The following is a 21,489-nucleotide window of genomic DNA, read 5'->3' on the forward strand; positions in this document are numbered from 1 at the left end:
TGAACCTAAAGTTTTGTCTTTCTACAATGGAACACCCTTGGGGAAGCAATGGTCTAGTGGTATTATTTCTAGATTATTAATCCGGAAACTCATCAAATGATCCTGGGTTCAAATCCCACCGGATTCGATGGATGGTGGAATTTGAATTCACTTTTTAAAAATCTGGAATTAAGAGTCTACTGATGACCATCAAACCATTGTCGGTTGTTGGAAAAACCCATCTGGCTCACTAATGTTCTTCAGGGAAGGAAATCTGCCGTCCTTACCCGGTCTGGCCTACATGTGACTCCAGAACCACAGCAATGTGGTTGACTCTCAGCTGCCCTCTGACATGCCCTAGTAAGTCACTCAGTTCAAGGGCAACTAGGGGACGGAGAACAAATTCTGGCCAGCCAGTGACCACAAATGAATAAAAACAACTGCAAGTTTCCCTCCAAGCCACTCGGCATCCTAACTTGGAAATATATCACTGCTCCTTCGCAGCCACTGGGTCAAAAACCTGGAATTCCCTACCTACCGGCTTTGTGGGTCAACCCACAGCATGTGGACTGTAGCGATTCAAGAAGGCAGTTCACCGCCACCTTCCCGAGGGCAATAAATGCTGGCCAGCCAGTGACGGCCATTGTTCCATGCTTGGATAAAAGAAAGTTCTTTCTGTGTAATATAGAAGTCTTTCCAAATTCTGATCTGTTTTGCTTTGATCACACTAAGGTAAAATAACTCTGGTACTCAGAGTTATTGGGTGAATGGTTATGTCCTTGACATTAGGTTGCATTGCCTGCATTATTTCTATTTTGTGGAATAACAACTTGCAGCTGGTGCTAAATTTAGGGGACGGGCCTTGTGAATGGAAGCAATTACTCTTCATTTATTGTTCAAGGTGCCACTTACAATGATCTTAACACTGATTCCACCCCACCCTTCAAGCATGCAGAGGCATGAAGAAGTAATCATCATTTTCTCAAGCCAAACTTGTTCTGTTGACCTGGGCGTTACTGGTTCAACAATGTCACTGAATGAAAGTAAAATTATAGGAGCATGTAAAAGGTTATCATGGTAATCCTGACAACAAAATAATGACTGTTGGGCAATTAAAGAAATGCAAAACCACAAAATGGTTATTTTTGAGGGCAGAATAGATCAGACAGCAGCCATAGTAAAAGACTCGCTTCTGGGTCAATGGGTTATGGGTTCAAACCATAGAAACCATAGAAACACTACAGTGCAGAAAGAGGCCATTTGGCCCATTGAGTGTGCACCAACCACAATCCCACCCCGACCCTACCCCCATATCCCTACATACTTAACCGATAATCCCTCCAACCTACGCATTTCAGGGGCAATTTTATCATGACAAATCAACTAAACCCGCACATCTTTGGACTGTGGGAGGAAACCAGAGCACCTGAAGGAAGCCCACACAGGCACGAGGAAAATGTGCAAACTCCACACAGGCGCCATATTCAGTTCGTAATCTAGGCCGACACTCCATTACAGTACTGAAGGTGTGCAGCACAATTGGAATTTAAATTTAAAGCTCATTTATTAGTGTCACAAGTAGGCTTACATTAACACTGTAATGAAGTCACTGTGAAAATTCCATAGTTGCCACACTCTGGCACCTCTTCAGTACACTGAGCGAGAATTTAGCATGGTCAATGCACCTAACCAGCACGTCTTTTGGACTGTGGGAGGAAACTGGAGCACCCGGAGGAAACCCACGCAGACACGAGGAGAGTGTGCCGACTCCACACAGACAATGACACAAGCTGGGAATCAAACTCAGGTTCCTGACGCTGTGAAGCAGCAGTGCCAACCATCGTGCTTCATCTGAGATGTCAAACCAGGGCCTGAAGTGGATGCAAAGGATCTGCTGCACTATTTTAAAGGGGCGGTGGTGGTGGGAGAGGAGGCAGAGGAATTCTCCCGTGTGCCCTGCCCAATATTATCCCTTAACCAACAACGCTCCAATCGATGGATGTGGCACGTACCTTACTGCTGTTTGTGGGAGCTTGTTGTATGTAAATTCACTGCTGTGTTCCTGATATAACAGTGGTGAGCAAACTATAAAAGTGCTTCACTGGCTTTGGAACATTTTGGGAGGAAAGGTGCTATGTAAATGCAAGTTTTTTTTTATATTCAACTTCATGGGAATTTTCTCTTTGCTCCTGTGTAGTTTACACCTCCACAAAGCAGATTCACACAGATGTCAATATTAGATCGGTATGTTTTCTAGCTTATGTTTCTCAACTTATAAGTTTGAGAAATGCCTTGCATTATTTATCAAGTCAGGCTTGTAATAAAAACAAATTTATCCTTGTAGTCGTTTAGTAGTACAGAACTTGAGTATGCTTATAAAAATATTTTTTTGTTGAAGCTTTTTGCCTTGCACTCATCAGGGCATTCAGAAGAAGTAAAGGAAATTAACAAATTTATATTCTATGAGAAAAGAGTGCTGATTGGTTGGCAAGTGGATTCTAGAGACATTGCCATGGCGAATACACCAGTTGATGGTGACTGTCAGTCATACCACAAATGTGTGTGTGGTATATGAACTTCAGTGCCAGTGTGATGTTAAGTATTTAGGCTGTATGCCCCAAAGACTGGTGGATCATATCCACTGTTCGCAATGGGCAAGGTTCAGACTGTGCCCAATCCATTCATACTTGAAAACCTCAAAACATAAAGTCCAACATTAGATTTGTTTCTGTGATTGGAAAGCATTTACTAAATAATCTTCAACCAATCTAAGATTGTCAGTCAGGCTCACCATGTGGCCCATTTACACGTACTGGAAGCTACACATAGTAATACACAGAACCCTGTTCTTTACAGACAGAAAGAATACATACACACATTGCATCTCTTCCAGCTAAACAAAATAAGTGACAGTCATTCAATGGTTCATTCCTCAGGGCAATATCCGGGCTAATCAGAACAAAACTGCCAGTTTTAAATTTCAAACAGTGTTTGGCAATTAACTGTCAGTCACCATCAACTGGTGCGTTCTCCGTGGCAACACTTCAACCAATCAACATTCACTTGCCAATCAATTCATACTCTTCTCCCAGAGTATGAATTTGTTGATCTCCCTTACATTGTATTCTTGAGAATGTTCTAATGAGTTCAAAATACTTTTTTGTTGAAGTTTTTTGCCTCATCAAGGCATTCAGAAGAAGTAAAGGAAATTAACAAATTTATAATCTATGAGAAAAGAGTGCATTTTTCAGCAATATTTATCCTCCCTCGGGAGGGTGGGGGTGCAGGGGTGGGAGGGGTGTGGAGAATGGAAATTTATCGCACAAAAGAATTTGTCCGTGGTTTGTGGAACAAACGTGGCCAGTAAATTGCCTTGCCGAATCACAAACCTTGTTCAGCCACGAGTTCCCGTAAAGTGAATCATTTGAGGGGAAGTTCAAACCGACAAGAAAGTGGAGTTTAGAAAAAGGTCATGTTTTTTTAAAATTTAATTAGGAGCCAATTCACTTCTCTCTCGCATAAAACACAGGAATCAGAAAATGTATATTTAACTTTGGCGCAGTGTTGACTTTAGACCTTTTGGAGCCGTTTTCAGAGCAGGGATAGAGGGTATAATCTGTCGAACATTTATACACTGTACTGTTGTGGTTCCTTGAGGCAAGGGTCTACTCGTAAATTATCTGCTTTATTTTTTCTACCATCAAGTGAAATGTTATTACGCTTTCAGTGGGACTTTTCCTCCCTTGAATTATTATAGTAAGACAACTCCGGAGGTCTCAATATTAAAGGCAGGGAAACCTTTCTGTGCAAGCACACACATATTTTCATGTCAGCTTATTTTAGAGCTGTAGGGCAGGCTTGCCCTGGAGGGCATAGGTGCTGCTCACAGGTATGGCCAGATTTCAGACAACACCTCAGTAGAAAAACAAGGGCGAGGCTGAAAGAGTCGGGACATGTAACCTTGCTTTGCACAGTCAGGTGTAGGGGAGTGTGTTCCAAAAGCTATTCCTCTCCCAGACTGCTGCATTATGACTGAGCCATGACATGGCTGCTTCCCCTTCAACCTAAGCTACGTGGTATTGCTCACTTTCTTTCAAACATAACAATGAAAATTAATATAGCATCCCTACAGTGCAGAGAGAGGCCAGTCGGCCCACTGAGACTGCTGCATTGCGACTGAGCTATTACATGGCTGCTTCCCATTCAACCCAAGCCGCATAGTATTACTCACTTCAATCCAAATATAGCAATGAAAATTAATATAGAATCCTGAAAGTGAATTAGAGGCCATTCAGCCCATTGAGCCTGCACCGACAACAATCCCACCCAGGTCCAATCGCTGTAACCCCATGTATTTACCCAGCTGATCTCCCTGACACTAAGCATGGAATTTTCCAGCCACTCTCACCTCAAGGCTGGATAATCCCGTCTGAGGTCAATGGCCCTTGGGGTAGTACGTGTCCCGCCTGCTACAATTTCCTACATCCAGCCCGATGGCCAGACCTGATCACTGGCCCCCCTCCCTCTGTCATTTCCTGACTTCTCCCGTAACCCTTGATCCTCGTGTTGCTCAAGAACCTATCTATCTCTGTCTTAAAGACACCCAATGACCTGACCTCCACAGCCTTCTGTGGCAATGAGTTTCACAGATTCAGCACCCTCTTGCTGAAGAAATTTCTCCTCATCTCTGTTTTAAAGGATCAGCCCTTCATCCTGAGATTGTGCCCTCGAGTTCTGGTCTCTCCCACTAGTGGAAACATCCTCTCCATGTTCAGTCTATCCAGGTCTCTCAGTATTCTGCAAGTTTCAATCAGATACCCCCTCATCCTTCAAAAACTCCTGCAGCAACAACATCCCCTGCCCTCACGAACACTGCTCCACTTCTTTCATTGCCTGGTCTTGGATGGATGCAGTTCCAGTAGCAACCACCACTCCCAGAGGCACTGCTGAGAGCTCACCGATTGATAAAGGGACAGGAGGTCTGATGCCAACTAAGTGGCTGCTGGGAGGGCCCCAACCTGCAGGCAGGACTTCCTCGAATCGCTGAGGCGGGCTTGCTGGCTGTTTTCCAGCCCATCGTCTGTGCCTCAGACTTCCTAATAGATTCCAGCACTAGTTTTTCTACTGATTGTAAAGAGGGAGCAGGTCACAGGGTACTGTGGTCCATGGGCAATATGAGATCCAATTTGTAATTATTACTTATTTTCGTGATCTGGACACCATAGGCACACCCATCCTATGGGTGGCACTGCTGCCTCACAGCGCCAGGGACCTGGGTTCGATTCCTGGCTGGGTCACTGTCTGTGCGGAGTCTGCACATTCTCTTCGTGTCTGCGTGGGTTTCCTCCAGGTGCTCCAGTTTCCTCCCACAGTCCAAAACATGCGCTGGCTAGGCACATTGGCCATGCTAAATTCTCCCTCTATGCACCCGAACAGGCGCTGGCGCATAAGGGATTTTCACAGTAGCTTCATTGCGGTATGAATATAAGCCTACTTGTGACACTAATTAAAAAAAACTTTAAAACGTGGTTTAAAGGTGATTCTCCGGGGAGACTCGGTGCACTCTGGATGATTCATTTTGAAATTCCTGCTGCAAAAACCAATGGGATTTATTTCAGTTTTTCCATGAATTCGACACTCAGAGGTTTTTTTGGGAGAATTGCCCCCTTGACTTGTCTGGGACAGGGGTCGGGGTATTCTTCTTGAATCATTATGCGTCGAGTAGTGATGATTCCCACAATGCCCTTCTTGGGATATTTCAGGATTTTCACCCCCAGTGACACTGAAATAACAGCGATATACATTCAATTTAAGATGTGGGAACCTGGAGCTGATGGTATCGCTAAAAAATTTAAATTAAGTTTATTTATTAGTGTCAAAATTAGGCTTACATTAATGCTGCACTGAAGTTACTGTGAAAATTTCATTGTAGCCACACTCTGGTACTTGTTCGGATACACTGAGGGAGAATTTAGCCGATGCACCTAACCAGCACGTCTTTTGGACTATGGAAGGAAACCAGAGCACCCAGTGGAATCCCTCTTTAGTCCAGTAGATTTGATTTGATTTGATTTATTATTGTCACATGTATTAGTATACAGTAAAAAGTATTGTGTCTTTCATGCTATACAGGCAAAGCATACCGTACATAGAGAAGGATATGAGAGAGTGCAGAATGTAGTGTTACAGTCGTGGCTAGGGTGTAAAGAAAGATCAACTTAGTGCAAGGTAGGTCCATTCAAAAGTCTGATAGTACCAGCATCTCCACATCATGGAATTATGCCACCATTCCTTCACTGTCACTAGATCAAAATCCTGGAGTGCCCCTCCCTAGCAGCACATTGGCTGTAACTACTACACATGGACTGCAGGAGATCAACAAAATGGCTCACCACCACCTTCACAGGGCGGCAGCAGCACACTGGTATTTTCACAAGACTAAACACCCAGGGTAATCTGGATGCCCCTGGTTTCCAAACCCACCACAGCAGTTGGTGCAATTTTATGGGCAGCATGGTGGCACAGTGGTTAGCACTGTTGCCTCAGAAAACCAGGGACATGGGTTCAATTCCAGCCTTGGTTATCTGCTCATGTGGAGTTTGTACGTTCTCTCCGTGTCTGCGTGGGTTTCCTCCGAGGTGCTCTGATTTCCTCCAACAGTACAAAGATGTGTAGGTTATAGGGATTAGTGGGATAAATGTGTGGGGTTATGGGGATAGGGCAGAACGTGAGCCTGGGTAAGATGCTTTATCGGAGAGTCGGTATAAACTCAATGGGCTGAATAGCCTCTTTCTGTGCTGTAGGGATTCTATAAATTTTCAAAGGCAATTAGTGAGTGGCAATGACCTTTCCAGTGATGGCCACATCTTGTGAAGAAATAATGGAAAAAAAATCCTTTTTGGTTTAGCCTAAATGTTAAGGTTATGTCCCCATTTCTGGACTATTCCACCAAAAGAAATAATTTGTGTATCTGTCCTATCAAACCGTTTAACTGGGGCTGATACCATACCTTTTAAGTGTTGTTGTAATTATGCTCATCCAAGTGAGTGGTGAGTATTTCATAATATTCCTGCCTTGAAGCCTTGACAATGAGTTGAGAGAGGAGCCATCCATTGCAGAATTGCCAACCTTTGCCTTGCTTGTTTTATTCACTTAGACTATCACTGGGTATACAATGATTAATCGTGCAGAATATTAAAAACTCTGTATCCTTTCAGTGAGACAATCTCGACACAAATGGATATAACTCTTGCTGCTGACACCTCCTCAGTAATGTTTGTCTTATCTAAAACCTGAACTCTAGCCTGAAAATTTTGGAAATTGCATTCAAATTCAGGGTTATTCATATTTCACACCAGAGTGTAATGTCTTTAATATTTATTAAATCATGAATAATGTTATTGTCAAATTTCCTGATTAAAGAAAATTGCATCTGTGTATGTTATGATTTAATCTGCAACATTTTGTAATTCAATCAGTCTGACATTTTAACGGAGAATTGTATTCATTAAGACCTTCCCATGCTCCTGAATATAGAGGGAGCTCTCTGTACACTTACTGATATCTTTCAGCCATCTCCCTGTTTAGTTTCTGCTTTGAAACTCCTGGGGTCATGTTGTGTCCCCACGCCCTCCCCAACCTCAACCTCAACCTCCAGCTGGCAATGTCACTGCAGGAGAGGTTCCACATAAAATGTCTGTTACTGAGCTGGTCTGGGGCAAAAAAGTTTAAAAGCCTATTAAAATAAAATGGAAGGAACCACAAAGCTGCTAGAAATCATGTATGCATATGACTAAAGCTTCTGCAAAGTGACATCCTCCCAGGGCAGTATGGTAGCACAGTGGTTAGCACTGCTGCCTCACAATGCCAGGGACCTGGGTTCAATTCTTGGCTTCGATCGATGTCTGTGCGGAGTTTGTGTGCTGTCTGTGTGGGTTTGCTCTGGATTCCTCCCACAGTTTGAAAGATGTGCTGGTTAGGTTCATTGATTTGAACAGGCAACCAGGGGAATTTTGCAGTAACTTCATTGCAGTATTAATGTAACTGTGACTAATAAATAAACTTTTACTTTAAAAAAAATCCTCTTATAACTATTACAACTAAGCCCAGCGTTCCTTGCCTTCTATCAGTAGCCATTTAGCAATAGTTCCAAAGGTTAGGAAAGTTAATCTTGCCTGATGAGAAACATGCCTGTAAAGGATCACCCTTTTCTACTCATGCTTAATCACCAGAACTCTCTTGCAACTAATTCTGAGAACATTTTCTTGGACAAATTTTCCCTGCCATTTTATCCTCCCTGCGCAAGTCATACATCATGTAATGTCACGAGATAATCAAATGTAGATTATTGCTGTGTGGCAAATGAAACTGTATTTTACATGCAGGCCCATTTCCTCCCCCAATGAATTGATACATTGAAGTAAAACAAAAAGGCACTTGTGTGTGGTTCAGTCAAAATAGCAAACACCTATCAAAACAAAGAATGTGGACGCTGAACAGCTAATGGGATCTGGGTGGTTAGGGAGAGTGGGTTAGTGCTGGCTTCCCAGCCCAAAGCCCTTTGGGCATACACCTGGTATCAGGTCATGTTACACTGGCACTCCCAGACCTGCAGGTCAGGACCTAACTGCTGACAGGCTTGAAATCCTCAGCATGTCTCTGAAGCACCTCTGTGAGACAGGGGCTGTCAAACGCCAGTCAGCTTTACTTCATGGACATGCAGGCATCTCTTTTAATTACCAAAGTGCTCGCAGTTTTACACAGTCAGAAAACAGAACCTCGTCGAAATGGTTAGAGTTACTTGGCAAATGCTTAAACTAACAAAACAATGCAGTGCGAATTGTAATCAGTCACTGTCTCTTCTTTCAGTGACTTTTATGGGAAATGTGTCCAGCAAAGTTTAAGACGGGTTCAGCATTCCGAGCTGATTCAAGTCATTAACCACTTCACCGCCAAACCATCTCTGCACGATATAAACTTCCTAACAACAGACTCTAAAATGTTTTAATTATGAACCGATATACATGGAGCTCAGATCTCCCAAAGTGCTTGTGGTAAGCAGAAACTGAAACTAGGAGTGAAAGATGAGGAGGTGGAAGAGGAGGTATTAGAAGACTTGCATTCAACTCGTAACGTTAACTGTTTCTCTCTCTCCACAGATGCTGCCAGACCTGCTGAGCTTTTCCAACACTTTCTATTTCCATTTCGGATTTCCCCCATCTTATCTCTGAACCCCACACATTTCACACGGCTAATGCCCACATCTACACATTTTGGATACTATGGGGTGATTTAGTATGGCCAATCCTTCTAATCTAAAATCCCTACCATACAGAGGGAAGCCATTCATCCCATTGAGACTGTGCCAACCACAATCCCACCTGGTCCTATTCCTGTGACCCTACACATTTACCCTACTAATCTCCCTGACACTAAAACTCAAGTTAGCACGGCCAATCAACCTGACCCACCCATCTTTGGACTGCGGAGGAAACCGAAGCACCCAGAGGAAACCCATGCAGACACAGGGAGAATGTGCAGACTCCGCACAGACAGTGATCCAAGGCTGGAATAGAACCCGGGTCCCTGGAGCTGGGATGCAGTAGTGCTAATTACTGTGGCACCGTGTCACCCCTTTGACAATGGAAGGTTGAAATGTGATCTGATCAAGGTGTTTAGAATGTGTAACGGACTTGACGAAGCTAGATACAGAGAAACTGTTTACTGTGGTGGGGGGAAAATCATGAACAAGTGAAGTATAATCTTGAAATTAGAGCCAGCTCAGTTTAGGAGTCAAAGTGACTTTTCATATAAAGTTTAGTAGACCAATGGAAATTTCTCCCTCAAAGGCTGTGGATACTGGGGTGATTGGAGCTGTCAGGGCAGAGATCAGTAGAATTTTGTTAAGTAAAAGTGAAAAAAGTTGATACATGGGGCACAGCCTCAAGATAAAAGGGGGGCGGTTTAGAACGGAGTTGAGGAGGAACTTCTTCACTCAAAGGGTGGTGAATCTCTGGAATTCTCTGCCCGTTGAAGTGGTGGAGGCTGCCTCGCTAAATATTTTTAAGACGCGGGTTGATGGGTTTTTGATAGGAGAGGGGATTAAGGGTTATGGGGAGAGGGCGGGAAAGTGGAACTGAGCCACAACAGATCAGCCATGATCTTATTGAATGGCGGGGCAGGCTCGAAGGGCTGGATGGCCTACTCCTGCTCCTATTTCTTATGTTCTTATGTTCTTATGAAAATCAACCATGATCTAATTGAACAGTGGGGCAGGCTAAACGAGTTCATCATATATTCACACTAGAATGGCACGTGGTTTAAAGGAATCTAACTCTTGTTTATAAAACTGGCTTCCATTTCCAAATTCATCACAGAAAACAATAACAATAACATTTTTAAGGAAGTTGTCCAAAATTCATCTTTAAGCCATGATATATTATAGAAACGGCCACTTTCAGTGTTCATTTTAATGCGTAGATGAACTTGTGTGCAAGGCATGGATGGACATATCTTCTAGAAATCTTAAAGCACTGCAGTAATGAACATAAATCTGTTACTATTGCTTATCACTATTACTTTAACGTGGGGAATCTAGCTTAAGAAATATTAGTCCTCATGGCAATATAAAGTTATGAATAAAAAGCCCAGCCTTAATGGGGTCACTGTAGTTAGCACTGCTGCTTCACAGTGCCAGGGACCGGGTTCAATTCCTGGCTTGGGCCAGTGTCTGTGCAGAGTCTGCGCGTTCTCCCCATGTCTGCACGGCTTTCCTCTGGCTACTCCAGTTTCCTCCCTTAGTCTGGCTAAGTATATTGGACATGCTGAATTCTGCCTCAGGTGCTGGAGTGTGGCAACGAGCGAATTTTCGCAGTAACTTCATTGCAGTGTTAATGTAAGCCTACTTGTGACACTAAAAAGAAAACTTCAATACTATACTGAAAATGTTACACTTTTGATTAAATTATTTGTTATAATAAGATTGTTTTATCAATAAGGTGACTTTTTATATAGTTTTCTGATAATAACAACAATATTATTTATTATAAAAGATCTATCATTAAACACCAAAGAGAAGTGGGTTGTTTTAACTAAGAGAGAATGAGGCATGAGAGGCGTAACAACAAACATAAAACTTTAATTCTGTCCCTTTTAAAGATTGATATCACAACTTTCTGATGTTGAAATTGAATATTCAGTATTCTCAGGATGAAAATTGTGGCACGCCTTTCATAGTGCATGCTTCGCATTGGTAAGAACTCCCGAGGCATAAGTGGTCAGTTATAAAAGCAATATGAAAGTGCTGGAAAAAAATACAATGCATTTTGAATGCCCCAAAAAATCCTGAGGAAAATATTTAATTACTTCTCGATTTGAATCCTCGGCTGTATCTTATGTCCTATTGCTAAACCAAAAGTTACAGTGCACAACCCTTTAATTACGCAGTGTGTGACTGTGTTTCGTGCAACTACTAAATTTCTCCAATTGTCTCTAGGTCACCTTCCAGCCACCAGGGGGAGCAGGCCACAAGCGCACAACCTTTACGTCTTGACTTGATGTTTAAGATTAGCCATTTGTTTATTTCCATTATGGTGCGCAAATATAATACTGGCAGCAGTTAATCTGAAGTGGAGGGTCTTGTTTTGCAATAGAAGTATCCTGTTTCCTGCTGCTCCTCACGCCCGATCCCTGGACGGAGGCCTTCACCTGACGGATTTATGCATTTCCACAACACAGCGTAATTAACCCCTTGAGAAATATGGCAGCATCATGAACTGTAAATATACAAGGTCACGCTTTTTGTTGCTTACTCAATGGGCAATATAAGCAAAGACTTTTGGGTTCTGATTCCCTTGTATTTCTCTCATTCACAATGCACCGTGGCACAGTGATTAGCACCGCTGCCTCCCGGCTCCAGGGACCTGAGTTCAATCCCTGGTTGTCTGTGTGGAGTTTGCACGTTCTCCCCATGTCTGTGTGGGTTTCGTCCGGTGCTCCAGTTTCCTCCCACGGTCCAAAGATGAGCTGGTTAGTTGCATCGGCCATGCTTAATTGCCCCATAGTATCCTGGGATGTGGTAGAGGGGTTAGTGGGGTAAATATGTGGGGTTACAGGAATAGGGTCTAAGTGGGGTTGTTGCCGGTGCAGAATCAATGGGCTGAATAGCCTACTTCTGTACTATGGGGTTTCTATGAGAATGTATTTGTGTGCATGGTTGATAGTAAAGTAATTCTGTGTTTGATGGGAAAATATTTGTGTCATTTGGAAACTGCAAATTCTTGGAGGGAAGAAGCGAATATCTACATATAAATCAAAGGGCCAAAAACTTAGCTACAAGTTTTTTTGTTGTTTGCGGTTCCTATATACTGGGCTCTGTCCCAATTTTAAATTTACTGTGGTGAACTGCAGGGAATGTTTTGGCTGACGTCATCCCAGAGACAAATTCACAATAACCAGTGTGTGACGAGAGCCAATTCGGCCCTGTAGCTCTTGTTTAGTTTGTTTGCCGCGCGGTAAAGACTTCTGAAGATTTTCCGGTGAGTCTTGCCTGCGGAGCAGTGTGGCAGCTTTCGCCTCAGTCAAAGCCCCGTTTGCTTTGGAAAGTGGTCCCCCATATCCTTCGGACAAGCTGCTGTTTGACCCCACAATGTCGGTCAAATAGATATAACGTGAATGGGGCTTTAGATCATCAGCAAGAGTAGAGTTCAAATCCTGTGCAGCAACATTGGCATTTGAAGCTGTGTTTACATTAGAAGCGGCTTTCCCTCAGGATGTGGAGAGCATTTAAAAGTAAGATTTTTTTCTCTTGTTTTTCAAGGGAAAATTACTCTTTGCGTCCCAATGGGATCGGTGGACAACTGTGGGGAGCACTGATAGCCGTGACTCCCGCCATTTGCCCATTTGAAATTTTCCTTCAAGGTTGTGTATTTTACTTTTCCCCTGATCCTCAATCTGGCAAGCGAAACTTCCCAATCTATTGCTGTCCCTTCATGTGTGCATTCTGGAACATTTCACTTACCCCCCCACCCTCCCGCCATCTTCCCTTCCCGCCAGACTGCGGAGAAAATCGTCACTACAGCCGATGTCTGTGATGTACCAGACCAGAAATAGTTAACTCTCGAATTCAGTTCAAATCAAGGTTATCACTGAAAGCTGCTACAAACATGAAAAGGGCGGAATTTTACAGCCTCGCTCATCCCAAAACTGTAAAATTCCCACCCGAGGACAATGGACCTTTCCATTGTCCGCCCCTCGCCCACTCCGATTCCCATGGCGGGCAGCGTAGTAAAATTCCGGCCACTGTCACGTGACAATGTAATAAGCTCTTTAATAAAATCTATACACAGGATATACTAGAATCAAAATATTGAACTAGAACACTAGCAAAAGCATTGTAAATGCAAGTTGTGCCTTTTGTAGGTTCAGGCCAAATACTGGTGGCTAATAATTGAAGAAATGTCAGTTTGACTGTTTTTTTTGGCTGGGCTGTTACTTTTTTTTTGTAACAGATCTTCCCTCGCATCTCCCTTCCTTGTTCTGGCGCATTTCCTTTTAGCATGCACTCCCCCCACCCCCATCCCCACACACCCTTCCCTCTCCATCCCCACCCCCCCCTCCCCCCAGCCCCCTCCACATGGCTGCGGAGGTCACACCGGTACGCGCCTGGATCTGAAGCATATGGTGCTAGCCCCTCAGATCTGCTGACCTCATCATTTCTCAATGGGTGCACTTGACAACCAGTTACTCACAGAGGTTCTGGTCGCTCTCCCCCCCACCCCCACCCCCCAACACCACCAACCCCCCTGCTCTGTCCTTCTGTACCACCCAAAAAAAAAAGAAAAGAATGTCTTCTGCATTCTTGTCTGCCGCACACGGGGCAGTCTGTGGAGCTATTTAACAGAATGATTGCATGTTAGCAGGCTGGTTATTTCATTAATCTTAGTTACCCTTTTACAAGCCTCTCTTTCACTGTCCCCCCCATCACCCACCCCCCTACTTTAAAACCAGAACTGAGGACAAGCTGATAGAGGAATCTGGATTTTTTGACCAGAGTGGTCTCCCTTTATGAATCATTCTTGAGTGATTTCACAGTCGACCCTATCAGTGGAAATTGCGCTCTCTTTCACTGCCTCCATCTAAAGCCAAACAGTGAGTCATTGTTTCAAGCTGGCCGATGGATTAAGTATGCTGACTGTCAGATTGACAGATGCTTTATATTTTAAAAAGTGAGATAAAACATTTCAAGTCGGGCAAACTTAAGCCAAAAGATGTCATTGTCCCAATTTCGTCAATAGAGGTATTTTTAAGTGATAGCATTCAGATGGCTGCTACTTTCCCCCCCTCACATTTAATTTTCTCTAATTGTTATGACTCCTCTTTTCCTGAAAGCTGCAGTATCTCCCTTTTCAATATCCTTTATCAGAGTATGGTAGAGCAATCCGACATCCAATCCGCACTCCATCCCCTTTAACACATCACAGGCCTCTCACACTTCCACATATGGGAGCTCTCTCGCCAAGTTCCACTTACAGATTCCCTCGGATTTTTGCTGCGCTATTTTCTAATCTCTGCGACAAATCGCAGGTGTGTTTTGCACTATTTGCTTTTACACTATTACAATTAAAAACATGTACAGTTTTGTCAGCACTTAAAGAGGGGCGATGGGACTTTGATAACATAAGGCAGGCTAACTAATGTGTAACATGTTATGGATCCCTATAAGGGTCACTTACGTAATATTCAGGTCAAGCAGTTTCTGAAAACTGCTTAACGTAACAACATTTTAGAATGGTGTTAAGAAGGTGAGGATCAGATGGCGCTCCCCTTTAAGCCTACTTCACGAAATGAGATGTCTTTGAAGACATTTTGTTGGGAAGCGAGACATAGGCTGATAAGAAGCAGTTACTTTGGAAAATATTTTTGCAAGTTGATAACATTAATAAGATATAACGATTAAATGACCAGACTATGGACAGTTCAAAGTGCTCAAAGTTTTTTTATTAAGTGAGATGCTGTTTTCTTTTTTAAGCAAGCTTCAGTTTGCTTGTTCACATTGATACGATAAAGGAATTAAATTCATCCCTCAATTAAAATTAAAAAGTTCATGTTACAGAACAATTATTTCGGAAGAGTTAGCACACTGACTCCTCATCTGTTGATCGGTGAATAGACGTCTTATTAGAGTTTATTTTGACTTCAGGCTATCTGTGTAGATAAGCATTTTTTATCGAAAGAGGGAATGTTACTTTTAACAGCATTTAGCATCAGACACATGGTTCAGTGTTGCTACCAAATGAATCTCAGACTGGCAAGATGCAGAAACTTACTTGCCCCCACCTCCCCCTCATCTACAACCCCCAACCCCCACCCTCCTCCACCGAGCTCTGCCCCTCTTGTGAGAGCAAGCCCCTTACTGATGAAGGGAGTGCTGACTTGTAAATCATCACCAAATGTTCTGCATCTTCAACCTTCGAAACAAAACTGTGTCACTGAAGATAACCAGTAACTTGTTAATATTCTCTTCATCACTGACGCACTTTCTCCAGTATGTCGGCAAGGTTGAGATTGACCCGTTTCAGCGCTCCTTCTTTGTGTCCATTGTTTCTCGAGCATTATTGTCCTCCTGAAATGTATATAGCTATTATTGCTGCTACATAAATAAAAACCCCCGGCAAGAAACGTTTCAAGATTTTCATTTTGACTTTTGCTGACCAAGTTTGCCAGAATTATAGATTTAAAAAAAATTGCAACAAGATAAAGTAAAATCTATGCTGAAACTGTCTGCTTCTCTAAACGTGTAAAACTATCCACGACCCTGAGGGCATAAAGCCTTTTTCAAACTCTTGTCATTTTTAAGAGCCAAAAGAGTTTAAAAACATTCAGTTGAAACATTTTGAAGGGTTTTAACAAATTTATCAACATTAACATTACAAATTAAGCATTCGTTAAATCTTTAAGAGGGCATAATACATTGGATCCAATTCAAAACCTGCTTGATTTCCATCTTCAAATTTGCGCTTTTTTTTAGAAACTTGGCTTAGTGTTATTTTGAAGTAAAGTGTGTTTCAACAGATAGGATTTCCATGTTTCTTCCTGCGTGTTTAAAAGCATAAAAGCTTTATGCAAACCTTGATGTAACCCAGATGCCTGTATCATCTACCTTCCTTTCTCCCCCCCCCCTTCAAAATTGATCCTCTATAGGTTTCCTTTTATAAGTCTCTAAGCATATTTTTAGCCTCACAGACCAGCTCTTGATGAAAAGTAGATGCTAAATTCAGCAGCCAAGCCTCACCTAATTAGCAAAATGGGCTTTTTTTTTCCTCCTTTCTTTTTCTGGTTCCTTTTTAAGCATTTAGTCTCAGGAGAAGCATCCAAGCTCTCAGCTGGGCTGTTTTGAAAACATTTCTTTGAATGCTTCTCCCTAATTCACAGCTTTGTTTTTAAGCTTTTGTATTTGACTGTTTGACCATATAACATTATACATCTGGTCTAAAGCATGTTTGTAGTTCCTTCTCCCAGGGAACCTATGCATTCCTTCAACTCCTCCTGTGCAAATTCCAACTGATCGTGTAACATAAAGAGGCTAAAGTGGTGCCAAGACGAAGTGAGTGCAACATGAAATGAGTTGAAAAGAATTCTTTCACTCCTTTTTTTTTCCCCCCACATTCTGCGCAACTCAGTGTCAACAGCAACAAGTCCAAATCATATAACTGTGGGAAAATGACATGTAGGAGAATGGAGCACTCATTTAAATTCTCACTTGTAAACACTTCTTGGCCACTTTGTGAGGCGGCCGGCTAGAAATGTCCCAAGATTTCGACCATCGCCCAGGCAGCCTAATGCTATAAGTATCAGAGATCTGTAATGGAAATGACCCTGTTCTGTTGTCTCGGGCCCTCTTTGATTGTTTAGATGACTGCTGCGCGGCTTAGAAATTAAAACCTCCTAAATAGCCCCTTGTCGCAGCCTGCTGAAGGCTGCTGAAGCAGACTCTGGATGTACCTGGGCCTAGGATTGAAACAGATGCTAAAAGTTTGCGCTCAGAAAATCCTATTTGGGTGCAGCCAGTGGTAATGGGGATGCGTGCTTCACAAAATGTCAAAACAGGGACGCCGGCAGAATCTTATAAGTGTCCAGTATTAGCCGATAATGATAAATGTGTAATTGTTCCGCGTACATTTTTGACGCGATGTGGTGTACTTGCGGCGAGCATGTGGCCGAAACGGACATCAACTACAAAAAATTTGGATTTACCAAATTTCGAACGGAGGGATTTAACTTTAAATGTTCATCCTTTTTTATTTTGCAGGCAGAAGCCTTGGAAGCCAGCGCTTCTGCATTTTCTAAAGGCGACCACTAACTAAGACAGCAAGTGAAGCTGAAGGATTAGGTTGTCAAGCTCGCCTTGTCATCTTCAAAAAGGGCTGCTGCTTGTTACATCTTCACAGGCCCTGGCTATTGCACCCGACTTTAAAAGAAGACAATCGCGGCCCTCATTGATCATGGATGTCCTGCTTTTATACATTAGAAGCACCAGGGCTGTAAAGCTAATCACATTTGTTGAGTACGAATTTATCTAAAGGGGGGATTTCATGTGGAACCTCGAGGGTTAATGGAATGGTTGGCTGCACATTCTAAGAGAGTGAGGAACCTTCTCCCAATCAGCTGTCAGAAGGCATAATAGCACAGGATGGGCTGTGTTAAGAAACAATATTCAGCAGTTTGAAGGCTCCCTCCAGCCTTCACAGGGAGGCTGAGATACACATCACTTACTCTGATATTGAAAAAAAACCATTGTATTTTTCCTTCCTCACTCCTTCCTCCTGGTTTGAATGACTAACCAGTGGCGTTGATCTGCCCACTTTATCTCATTAGATGCACCAGATAGAACACATTGATGTCAATCTATTGTTTGCGGTCTTGATTTGAACAAGAGCTCTGGTCGGGGAGGGGGGTGGTGGGTGAGGGGAGCTGCTCCGGGGTCTTGCTTTCATCGTACGGAGGGTAAAAGAATGTTGAATAGTGTTGATATCGTACAAGTGTTCCACCACATAACTGGGGAAAGAAAAATCCTACATAAAATATTAATTGTTGTTCCTTCAAAGTTTTCTCCAGCACCCTTGTTTTTAAACTTAGGAAGGAAATAAATGATTATAAATATATTAAAAAATAAGTGCTGGTGTGTATTTTATGAGCTATATGTATCATTTAGAAGGGAAATTGCAACAATTAAAATTGAGGCATTTGTATAGGATGTGCAATTAAGGTAAGGAAGAATTGTAATGTTAGTTGCAATGTTTAATTTTTTTTATTAAAGAACTTTACTTCTCATTCTTTCCCCTTTTCAGACTGACTGTCGACACACTTCATCCTGCAGCTGGGAGGGGCGGATCCGTCCGTCTGCAAACTTCTTCATCAGTCCTGTCAGCGCTGCCGCGCAATCGGCCAGCGAGCCGGGGGAGGGCGCAGCTGCAGTGGGGCGAAGGTGCCAAGTGCTTTGCCTCCGCTGCAGCTCTGCTGTCCTGCCCAAGTGGACTGGCGGGGGAGGGCTGCCCCATGCATCCGCAGCCAAACCTTGCAGCACTCACTGCAGCCGGCCTTTGTAACAGCGCCCTGTGGCGGTGTTGAAGTTATATCTGATAATCCACCGGATACAACTGAGGCCAACAAACTTCTGACTGTGACTCCCAGCAGGAGGTCGCGCAGTGCAGCACGTGGTCAATCAAAACTCCGGCTTCAGCCTGCCCTTTTAAAGAAAAAAAAATTAAACTTAGTGTGTGAAGGTGTGCTTCTCACAAAGTTTATTTTTCCATTCGAGGTGAGGTTTTAGCACAATTCAAATAATCAGGAGAGAAAGGACTAGAGGAACTTTCATCAGAGCAGGGAGAGTTAGCAGAGGATCTGAGGGAGACATTCAAAGTTATGAAAAGTTTTGATAAGGTAAATAGCAGAAAATACTATTTTCACAGGTCAGCGAGTCAGTAACCAAAGAGCATCAATTTAAATTCATCAAAAATGAATGAATTAAGTGGTTAAGAGATTTTTTTTCCCCACACAGATAGTTTCTTGACATGGATTATCCTCCAGAAATAGTGACGGATACGGAATACATAATATCTTTTAAAGCACAGATGAAAATGTGTTTTTACTATTCACTCATGAGCTGAGGGCATCACTGACAAAGCCAACATTTATTGCCCATCCCTAATTGCCCTTGAGATGATGAGTTAGCTGCCGACTTGACAAATTTTCAGAGGGCAGTTAAAAGACAGTGGTTCTGGAGTTCAGATCAGGTAAGGATGGCAGATTTCCTTCCTTAAAGATGATGGTGAACCAGATGGCCATTTATTTGGGTAATTATGTGATCATCATTACTGGCGCTTGCTATTTATACCAGATTGAATTTAAATTCCCTAGTTGCTATTTTAGGGATATGTACTCATGTCCCTAGATCATTCAGCCAGACTTCTGAATTACTTGTCCCAGAACACAACCACTATACTAATTTGAAAGAGTATGGCGAATGGACGAAGTTGATAACTCAGGGAGCCAGGGTAGACAAGGCGAGCCAAGTGATCTCCTTATGGTTTTTAGTATCATGAGTTATATATAGGAGCATTCATACATTTGGTAGCACTGCAGCCTCACAGCGCCAGGGACACAGGTTCGATTCCGGCCTCGGGTCACTGTCTGTGTGGAGTTGACACGTTCTTCCCCTCTTAGCGTGGGTTTCCTCCGCAGTCCAAAGATGCGCGGGTTAGGTTGATTGGTCATGCTAAATTAACCCTAATGTCAGGGAAATTAGTAGGATAAATATGAGGGGTTACACGAATAGGGCTCGTTTGGGATTGTGATTGGTGCAAACTCGATGGGCTGTATAGCTTCCTTCTGCACTGTGGAGATTCTATGATTCTATGAAAATCATGTTACAGTATGACCTTGTTTATGAATTAACCTCATTCCACTGGTATTATTAAATGAATATCAAGTTGACAAAGAACAGAGAGTCAGCAAAAACGTGTGAGATTTTCACTAACCCCCTTGAAGTGTCCAGTAAAACAGGAAAAGACTATTTTTGCACAAATATGATGGCGCTCCAAAACAAAATGAAGGAGCCGGGTTTGGTCTATTTTTACCATTTTGAATGTGGTATAGTTTTGCCACGCATTTAGTTCTGGTTTTAAGAGTAAGTTGGGCAACACAGTGGCACAATGGTTAGCTGTGCTTTTAATCCAAAAAAAAGTCATGATGATATCTGGGCAGAAGGTGTCCCTGTGTAAATATTTACTACTTTCTCTTTGTCTATTTTTGTCTAATTTTTCAGAAGACTAAGGAAACTTGGCATGAAAACTACAACTCTCACCAACGTTTATAGATGCACCATAGAAAGCATCCTTCCTAGTTGTTTCATAGCTTGGTATGGCTCCTGCTCTGTCCAAGACTACAAGAAAATATAAATGATTGTTCACAAAGCCCAGTCCATCATGCAGGCCAACCTCCCAACTCTGTCTACACTTCCCACTGCCTGGGAAAAGCAGCAGCATAATTAAGGACCCCACACACCCTGGACATTTTCTCTTCCATCGGGAAAAGGATACAAAAATCTGAGGCCACATACCAACTGATTCAAGAACAGCTTCTTCCCTTTAGACTTTTGAATGGACCTACCTCGCACTGAGTTGATCTTTGTCTACACCCTAGCTATAACTGTAACACTACATTCTGCACTCTCTCGTTTCCTTCTCTATGAATGGTATGTTTTGTCTTTATAGCATGCAAGAAACAATACTTTTCATTGTATCCTAATACATGGGACAATAATAAGTCAAATCAAATCAAAATGTGCCAAGTTGACCTTGTTTCAAAATGTATTTGTGATTCTGTTGTACAGTCCCTTACAAAGGTTTCTTTGTGGACTATGTCTGATACATATATTCTTTTGTTTCCAAAAAGAAAAATCCCATTCAGTCACTGGGTTGATGCCACTTTACTTTGCTTTCCAGCTCAGTGAATGGTTGCCTCTGTTACCTGCTGACCAGCTGGTTAATGTACTTCCTGTTGGCATACAGTGATGGCCTACCCACTGTTTCTCCATTCCCCTTCTATCTCCGGGCATTCCGTATTGTTTTCTGTCATGGGGCAAGTTCCATGTTCAAGATGGGGTAACTGGTACTATTAACCCTAATAGCCATCAAGGCACGGAAGAAGTCCATTCGGCCCATCAAATCCATTCGGCTATCTGTGGAGCAATCCATTCTGCCCCATTACCTCTGCTCTATCCTAATAACTCTGAAATTTATTCCCTTCAAGTACCCATCGATGATCCTCATTGATTGTTTCCATTTTCACTGACTTTGTGGGCAACAAGTTTCATAACATTGCAACTCACTGAATGTAAAAATTCTTCCTCACTCCCCCCACCCCCAACCCCACCCCCACCCTGGGTAGCCTTGAATCTTTGCCTCATCATATAGTTGAAATAACACATGCAAACATTATGAATGAAATAGT

General features: G+C 42.7%; 1 long non-coding RNA gene across 3 annotated transcripts in view; it reads left to right on the forward strand.

The window, feature by feature from the left end:
- LOC145359518 (uncharacterized) overlaps positions 1-20,917 on the forward strand; it is a 33,526-nt gene extending 12,609 nt beyond the window's left edge. The window contains exons 1-4 of one of the 3 annotated variants that reach the window (XR_013889592.1): positions 16,178-16,582; positions 17,288-18,918; positions 19,037-19,271; positions 20,303-20,917. This is a non-coding gene — a long non-coding RNA (uncharacterized LOC145359518). Of the gene's footprint in view, positions 1-16,177; positions 16,583-17,287; positions 19,272-20,302 lie in introns of those variants that run through there. The other 2 variants (XR_013889590.1, XR_013889591.1) reach the window with 2 other exon arrangements.
- The last annotated feature ends 572 nt before the right edge of the window (positions 20,918-21,489 follow it).

This window comes from Carcharhinus amblyrhynchos, chromosome 28 (assembly GCF_965287045.1).
Source record: "Carcharhinus amblyrhynchos chromosome 28, sCarAmb.v2.hapA, whole genome shotgun sequence".
In the NCBI taxonomy this organism is placed as follows: Eukaryota; Metazoa; Chordata; class Chondrichthyes; order Carcharhiniformes; family Carcharhinidae; genus Carcharhinus; species Carcharhinus amblyrhynchos.